Raw genomic sequence first — 9,080 nt, forward strand, 5'->3', positions numbered from 1 at the left:
ACAACCATTAAAAACTAAAAATATCCCTTCATAATCAATCTAGAATCCAAGAGAGTTCAATAAAATATGAATCAAAACATCCCAATCATACTACAAGCTTCACCTCTTAGCCCTAGCTAAGAGGTTTAGCCAACCATAGACATGATTGAACCAGAAACTCTTAAGTAAAACATCAACTAAGGAAGAAGAAGAAAAACTCCCAGACGGTGGCTCCACCCTTTTGCTCCACTCCTTAAACCCCTAGAAGATGCCTAGGAACATCTTAGGGACCCCTATTTATAGTTTTGTAACTTTAACTTTTGCACCGAGTTGGAAAAATTCAGAAACCGCCTTATATTTATGTAGTTCGTGTGCTGTCTGTGTAACCTTGACTAGTCGAGGACAACCTTCAACTGGTTGAGGGTCTGCTTCAACTGGTCAAGGATGATGAGAATTTAAAGGATTTTGTCACTGCAGTTCGAGTCGAGGAATCTTTAACTAGTCGAGCAGGAGCCTTTAACTGGTCAAAGGAGGGCTTAAACTAGTCGAATGAGGTAGATTTTTAGGGTTCCTTTTCTTCACTACAAGTCTTCAATGCTCTTCATTCCTCACTTGGTTTTCTTGGATATTTGGCATTTGAATTATTCATTCTTGGTCTCATAAGATCCATCCTTGGCTTTGGTGATTCTTGAGCATTAAATCCATGCTTTTAGCATCCTTTTCAATCTAACCTCTTAAATTCACCTTACAACACCAACATGATTTAAGTAGAATATTAAGCATTATCATGTTCATAAAACTAAGTAATAAATGGGGGATAATATGCAATATTTAACCCTCAACACAATCCCCAACCAGCATTTTACTAGTCCCGAGCAAAGTATGCGAAAATTATTTTGAGAACCACAGGACAATTTCTATAATCTCAAGTGGTTTTTTTGAAAAACAATCCAAATAATAAAATTCTAAGATACATCAAATGTTGAGAATCACCTTCTCCTCAACTCTAGCACTCAGTAAATTTCAAAAAATCTAGTTCAAAGTATTAATCCTCCAATTAGAACAATTCTAAATATTGAGTTCCATGAGTGTATAATGAAGCTTAGACTTATCACACTCAAAGGTTCAATTCTCCATTTTCATGATAACATTGATAATCAAAAGAGCATTTAGGATGACCAAAACCTAAACCACAACTTGCTTTACAGTTCAGTTTAATTTTTTTAAGTTCTTCTAGCTTTTGATTTTTCCATTGATGGCAGTCACGCTATATTCAATCTTTTCAATGATCTTTAATAAGTAGCCATTTTCGATGACTACTATTTTTTAGCTAGGTATTTATTTATTTTTCTTTCTTTTTAATTCTTCTTATTGAACATGATGGACAAATTCCCCAGGTTAGTTCCTTCCATACTTAATAATCACCAAGTGAACAATTCAATGTTGACTGAAGCTTTAGTGTGAAAGCTAGATGTGACATGTGAAATTATGACTCAATCAATGTTTAAAACTTCTAATCATGGATTAATAATTTGAACTTAGCTGTGAGATCTAATAAGTAATTGAATCCAAGAGTCATAAATCACCAACATTAAGTATCTTATACTTCTAAATCATGGATGAACTTCAAAATCACTCGAATTTACAAAATTTTCAAAAAAAATCACATATTTTGCTCAAAGACTAAGAAAACACTGATTGGCTTGCCTAACCACACCCCCCAATCTAAAATCTACATTGTCCTCAATGTAAAAGATATAAGCATGCAATTCACATAAGACAACAAAAGTAAAGAAGTGATGGAAAGGTAGTACCTGAAGAAGGAATTTTGAGGTGTTTCCAATGATCTCCATGTGAAAAATGGGTTAACATAAAAGACTCAAACCAATGATAAGGAAACTATCCTAAAATAGCTAAAAGCAAACTATCCTAAATTTCATGAAAGCAGTAAACTAATCTTAAACTACGAAAGCAAAGGAAAAGCTACTTAGTTAAGTTGCAAGGTTCCTCCTCCAACCAATATCTTGATAAATTTCTCAGTAGGTTTCTCAATAAGATCATCCAAAAGCCCTTTTTGCAATAGGCTTGGATGCCCTGGAGCATAAATTTCTAGAGAAATTTATGGACCTCAGCATAATGTTTCTTTATAATCTCCTGAGGTGTCCAAAGTATATACGATTCACCTGTGATAGAAAAAGTTTCAATGTCAGCATAACATGGTGAATCAGAGACTACACATAGATAAAATTCAAAAAATTTCTCAGAAAGTGATGTAGTCTCGACACATTCTGAAGTTTCAGACTCCAGTTCAATTTTTAGCTCCTCCTCCTGTGATAGTAAACATTCAGGATCTGTGGAGGGAAGGGTTTCAGAATAAAGGTTCTCTCAGTCAATAACAACTATCGAGATGTTGTCTTGCAAGGCATTCATTACATCTTGTATCATGGGATCATTTGAATCTGCATAGTGTGCCAAGTAATCTTCCAAAGATTTAGGAAATTCAATTGAGAGTGGCTCATTCTCCACATTGAAGTTTGTGATGATCTGCCCAAGGATTCCATCGTCTTTGAAAGTAGATGGATGCATGCTCTCTTGCTCTTGCCCTTCACAGACAGATTAAGATCAATAGGGGAAGCATTAATGTGAAGACTCTATTCATTGAAGCTTCTCAGTAGAGGCATCGAATAGTCAAAAGTGTATAGCTCAGATGGTGGCCTCAACTAGGTCGTTTCAAATTCTAGAGTTATATCGAGTAACTCCTCCATCTCCTGAATCATATCATCATTCAATTCAAGGGAGTGGTCTAAACATACCTCACAAAGGTTGGAAGGGTTAGTTACAAGTGGTTAATCCTCCACAATTAAATTGGTCATGTTAGATGGGTGGAGTAGATCACTATGGTCGTCAACTTCATGAATCTCTTTATCATTGATATGGGCCAAACTTGAGATTGAATCCAGGGGGATTTGAGCTGTACATTCATGAATGTCATCCCAATACTCATCATCTTCCAATTCAGTGCAGTACACACGTGGAATGGGATCACTTTCCTCACATTCTGCTCCTAGCTTCGGTTGAGGTTCAAATAAACTAAACCCTTCCTCATCATTAGAACCAAGTGTGTCATGTGAGTGAAGTGTGTCAATATCATTATATTTGAAAGACACCCACGTCTCTTGATCATTCCTTTGGATCATCATCGAGATCGACTCTTCAAGAAATTGAATCGTGTGCTCATTAACACAATCCAACTCTTCATTCCAAATTCTAGATTCTCTAAAAATGAGTTAGGATCACTTTCCTCGCATTATATTTCTAGACTGAGTTGTGGCTGGGACAAACGAGCCTCCACTATCTTATCGATGCATAAATCAAGCGCTTCTAATGTTTTTCTAATATCTGAAAGATAGTCCATGTAACTTTGAAGTGAATCCTCTTGGATTGTTTCTGGTTGGATCTCAAATGTAGGGGATCCAAGAGAATAATCACTATAACATGTTTTTGGTTCATCTTTTCAATTTCGATGTTTCCACTGTTCATAATCATATAAGTCATAGGTGGGAGAGTCTGGTGGTTGTTGATAAATATTATCAGCCATAATACATTCATGCATAGTTCTCTTCTTGCTGGATGACTGATAATTATCCTCATTCTAATAATCACGATGACCTCAATAATCATGTACTGTTTTCTTAATCGATGGAGTATGATTATTCTCCCACATATGATCATGTAGGAACCTCTTAATTGGTGGAGCATTATATTCTGGTCAATTCTCGATGATGGTTTAGAAAACTTTTTGAGACATAGGTTGATTCCTATCATAATCATCATACATCCCTTCCTAATATCTCTTATCCATCTCAGCATTACTCACATTCCCACTCTTGCATGGTGAAACCCTAACTGTAAATCTACTCTTAAAACAATAAAAGAAAAATCCTATAGCAATAGCAATATGTAAAGTAAGTAGAGGAGAAGTTAGAAGGAAGTTACCAAATTGGAGGAGATTTATGTTAGTAAATTAGTTTGTTAAAAAAAAAAAGGAAAGTTCCTAAAAACAAAAAATAGAAAGTTTCTAAAAAGGGAAAAAGTTAGTTTCTAAAAACAAAAAAGGAAAGTTTCTAAACCTAAAATTAGAAAGTAAGTTTCTAAAATAATTTAGAAAAACCTAATCCTAAAAATAGAAAATAGAAAAAAAAAACTAATCTTACCTAATTCCAAAACTAGTCAATCTCAGAAAAACGCAACCAGTAGTCCCCGGCAACGGCACCAAAAACTATTCACCCCCCCTCTAGGACATATAGCTTGGCCTTTTCAGAATCCACAGGGACTGAACTTGTGTGTCTTCTAAAAGTAACTAGAACTATAATTAGAAGATGTTATAAACCTAAATATAAAATAGTTGAGAGAGTGATTTTGAATAAGGTAATTAAAACTTATAAATTTAAAGGTGGTAACTAGGGTACCAAGGATCCACTTGTAGCAATTGGGACACTACCTTACTTGATTCAAGGACACCACTGGAATCAGAGTCCTATCCTATCCAATTGGTAAGAAGAAATTTGTCAGATCTTTGAACTTCTCATGGATCTAATCATCAATGGATGAGAGTTGTGAGGATTTGGAAGTGATTCCATCTCCTAACCATGACCAAGAGACAAAGCAAACAACAGAATTTACCAATCCCACAACCAATCATAAGAGAATTGTGAAGGTTAGGAAGGATTCCATTATCCTACCATGCCTAAGAGACGATGGTGAACAACAGGATTTCCTAATTTCACAATCTCAATCCAGGAAAAAGAAGATATTTCAAGCTATCGCAGATCGTAATTTATCACAATAAACCATTAAAAACTAAAAATATTCCTTCATAATCAATCTAGAATCCAGGAGAGTTCAATAAAACATGAATCAAAATAAAGTAAACATCCCAATCACACTACAAGCTTCACCTTTTAGCCCTAACTAAGAGGTTTAGCCAACTATAGACATGATTGAACTGGAAACTCTTAAATAAAACAACAACTAAGGAAGAAGAAGAAAAACTCCCAGATAATGGCTCCACACTTTTACTCCACTCCTCAAACCCTAGAATTGCCTAGGAACATCTTAAAGACCCTTATTAATAGTTTTGCAACTCCAACTTTCGCACCGAGTTGGAAAAATTCAAAAACCGCCTCAAATTTACGCAGTTCATGTGCTGTTTACGAAACCTTATACTGGTCGAGGACAACCTTCGACTGGTCGAGGGTCTACTTCGACTAGTCAAGGATGACAGGAATTTAAAGGATTTTGTCGCTGGAGTTCAAGTCAAGGAATCTTCAAATAGTCAAGCAAGAGCCTTTGACTAGTCGAATGAGGGCTTAGATTAGTCGAAGGAAGCAGATTTTTAGAGTTCCTTTTCTTCACTTCAAGTCTTCAATGCTCTTCATTCCTTACTTGGTTTTCTTGGATCTTTGGTGTTGAGTGTCAAATATTGCATATTAGACCCTATGTATTACTTAGTTTCATGCACGTGATAATGCTTAATGTTCTACTTTAATCATGTTTATGCTGTAAGGAGAATTCAAGGGCTTAGATCAAAAAGGATGCTAAAAGCATGGGTTTAACACTTAAGAATCATAAAAGCCAATAGATGAATTGACTGTTGATGATTTGGGGACCACTTGATCTTTGGATAGGTCTCAATTTTGGACTCAACCCCTTAAATTAGATGGGAAGACGGACGGACGGTGTGGATTTGCCAAGAACTTCACAGTGGGCCACAACCTGCACACAGCAGGGGTGTGGCTGCTATGCACCCAATCAATCAGAGTGGTCAAAGACTGCTAACCTGACTCCTCTCGAATTCAAATTCCTCCCACCGATGAAAATGCAAACAGGGAGTATGGATGATTGCAGATGAGCCACCATCTCGACACAAACAACTGATTCAGACCGTCCATCAGGCGTTAATCGGCCATTTGATCCAAGCCTAGGAGAGAATTTTGTGAAAGAGCAGCAAAATCAGTTTTTAATCGTTTAAACGCAGGACGGATAGCGCCAAGAAAAATCTCATGGGCCACACCGAATCCAAGCTGTACCACATCATCCCAGCCAAGAATGGTGAGAGGAATCCAATGGATGGAATGGATTTCTCTGCCTGCATCGATCATGTGCCCACCAACCATCAAGCGTAAGAAGCATTGCACAGTCTCTAATTTGTGAACATGACTTGCGATGGTCCTAATGGGCCACAAATCTTAGATCATCAGTCCGATCCAGACCATCCTTTAGACTCCAACTGACCTTCTTATCCAGACCTAGATGAGGAAATCGGAGCTGCGCAGCGAGAACAGCGTCCCTATGTTCAAAATGCAAGATGGACGGTACGAACAAGGAGCTGCGGTCCATCTCTATGGCCATTATTTTGATCTGCAAACTGTCCATCCCACCAAAATCCCACCGTGAATCCGATGGAAGGAACGGATTCCTCCAACTCCAGCAAATACAAGGCTCCCCATCAACGTGTAGCAACTCTTGCACAGGTTTGTTTCGCGAGAGAAGTCATTGAAATCTCTATAAATAAATCCTCCCTATTGGCTGTAGCGGGGGTGAGTAGGGGAGAACATGAGCAGGAGAGAGAGAGAGAGTAACATGAGCAAGGAGCAACGCGTGAAGAGGCTGTCTATCATAGAGTTTTTCTTCCCTTCTCTTAATTGTTTTGTTATGCTTTTCTTAATGGATTCTAGTTCAATCATGTCTATGATTAGCTAAACCTCTTAGCTAGGGCTAAGAGGTGAAGCTTGTAGCGTGATGAGTAGTTTTCTATTGCTTTGATTCATGTTGTTGAAATTTCTTTGATTTTAGTTTGATTATAAGGAATACTTTTAGTTTTTAACGATTTGTTGTGACTTCAATTATAATGGATCTGCAATTGCTTTGAGTATGTTCTTTTTATAATTAAGATTGTGAATTTAGGAAATCTTGTTGTTCACCATCGTCCCCTAGGCATGGTTGGGTGATGGAATTTTCCCTAACTCTCACAATTCTCTCAGACTGGTTGTGGATTGGTAAATTCTGTTGTTTGCTCTGTCTTATGGGCATGGTTTTGTGATGGAATTACTTCTAGTTCTAATACTTCTCATCCATTAAGAACTAGAAAGGAAGTTCATATTTGATTTTTAATGAGATATTTTTCAATTGGATGAAGATGGGACTCTGATTCCAGTTGTGTTTATGAATCAAGCATAGATCTCCCTGACCTCTACAAGTGGATTCTTGGAAACCCTAGTTTCCCACCTTTGAATTTCATAAGTTTTTCATTAAGTTTTTCACAATTATTCTCTCACATATTCTAGATTAGGTTTCTATCTTCTTTTAATTCTAGTTCTGTTTGCTCTCAGATGACACACGAGATTAGTCCCTGCGGATTCGACCTCGGTCTTACCGAGATTATTAATATGTGACCCTACACTTTGGGTTGTGAATAAGTTTTTGGCACCGTTGCGAGGGACTAATGGTTGCATTTTTCTGAGATTAACTAGTTTTGGAATTAGTTGAAGATTGGGATTTTTCTACTCTCTGTTTTTAGGTTAGGGTTTTTTCCGAATTATTTTAGAAATTAACATAGCTTTCTAGGTTTAGAAACTTTCTTTTTCTGTTTTTAGAAACTTTAAAAATTCTAGGTTTAGAACTTTCCTAATTAGTTTTTAGAAACAAGGTTGTTTATTTTTCTTTTTAGAAATTTTTCCTAGTTTTAAAAACTAACCCATCTTTCTATTTTTTAATTTTTGTTTTTAGAAACTTTTTAATTTTAGAATTTCTATTTTAGAAACTGACTTGTTTTGTTTTGTTTTGTAGGATTTTAATTTAGGAACTTAAAATTTGGTAACTTCTTTCTAATTCCCTTTCTCTTTCTATTTGTTTAGATTTCTATTTCCTTTCTCTGTTTTAGGTTTAGGGTAGAATCTGAATTTGAGGGCTAAGAGTGTTTCATGCCCAAGTGGGTCCATGATAACACTCGACGTCTTTTGAGTGAAGGAGGATTGGTTGAGGGGTTATCTATCCATCGTAGGATTAAACACTACTTGAGATCCTCAGAGTTAATTGAAGTGATGGCTGCAAATCAACTGGTAAATCAACAGCAACCTATGGCTGAGGAAGTCTAGGATGAGAATGACGTGCATCAAGCACCCCCGCCTCATACTTTACGAGATTATTTACAACCGACAGGGGTGAGTACACCCTCATGCATGGTTTTTCCAAAAAATATAATACATATGGATATTAAGACAGGGGTAATCCAACTCCCAAAATTTTATGGGCTTGAATCTGAAAATCTGTATCTACACTTAAACGAGTTTGATGAAATCATAGTCACTCTATATTTTCCTAACATGTCCGATGACACGGTCAGGCTGAAACTCTTTCCTTTATCTTTAAAAGATAAAGCTAAGACGTGGTTGCATTCACTACGTCCTCGATCTATTGGTAGATGGAATGACATGACAAGGGAGTTCATAAAGAAAATTTTTCCATATCATAAGACGAACACCCTTAGAAAGTCAATCATGAACTTTGCCCAAAAGGAAGATGAAACAGTCTTCCAATGTTGGGAGCGGTTCAAGGATCTTGTCAGTTCATGCCCACAACACGGTTTTGAAATGTGGTGCATTACAAACTTTTTCTATGATAGACTGACATCTCCCATGTGCCAATTAGTCGAGACAATGTGTAATGGAGAATTCATGAATAAAAGTGTCGATGATGTGTGGGACTACTTTGATAAACTTGCTGAAAACACACAATCAGGGGACATCTCCCCAAAATCAAACACCATGTCTAAGCCGACTCAATCCAAAGATAGAGGTGGAATGTATCTCCTTAAAGAGGACAATGATATCAATGTTAAAGTAGCTAATCCCACCAGAAAACTTGAGGCCATGGAATTAAAGAAGGATATGGCTAAGGAAACTGTTTGTGGTATTTGTACTTGCAACATTCACACAACTGAGAATTGTCCAACAATACATGCCTTTCAAGAGGTGTTGAATGAGCAATCCAATGCCGTGAACAATTACCAAAGACCTTTCAATGGATCCATGTCTAATACA

General features: G+C 36.8%; 1 non-coding gene across 1 annotated transcript; it reads right to left on the bottom strand.

Moving 5' to 3' along the window:
- Positions 1 to 8,519: 8,519 nt before the first annotated feature.
- Positions 8,520 to 8,626, bottom strand: LOC131232063 (small nucleolar RNA R71). The gene has a single exon (XR_009164668.1). It is a non-coding gene; the product is annotated as a small nucleolar RNA R71 (small nucleolar RNA).
- Positions 8,627 to 9,080: the final 454 nt, after the last annotated feature.

Source organism: Magnolia sinica, chromosome 17, assembly GCF_029962835.1.
Source record: "Magnolia sinica isolate HGM2019 chromosome 17, MsV1, whole genome shotgun sequence".
In the NCBI taxonomy this organism is placed as follows: Eukaryota; Viridiplantae; Streptophyta; class Magnoliopsida; order Magnoliales; family Magnoliaceae; genus Magnolia; species Magnolia sinica.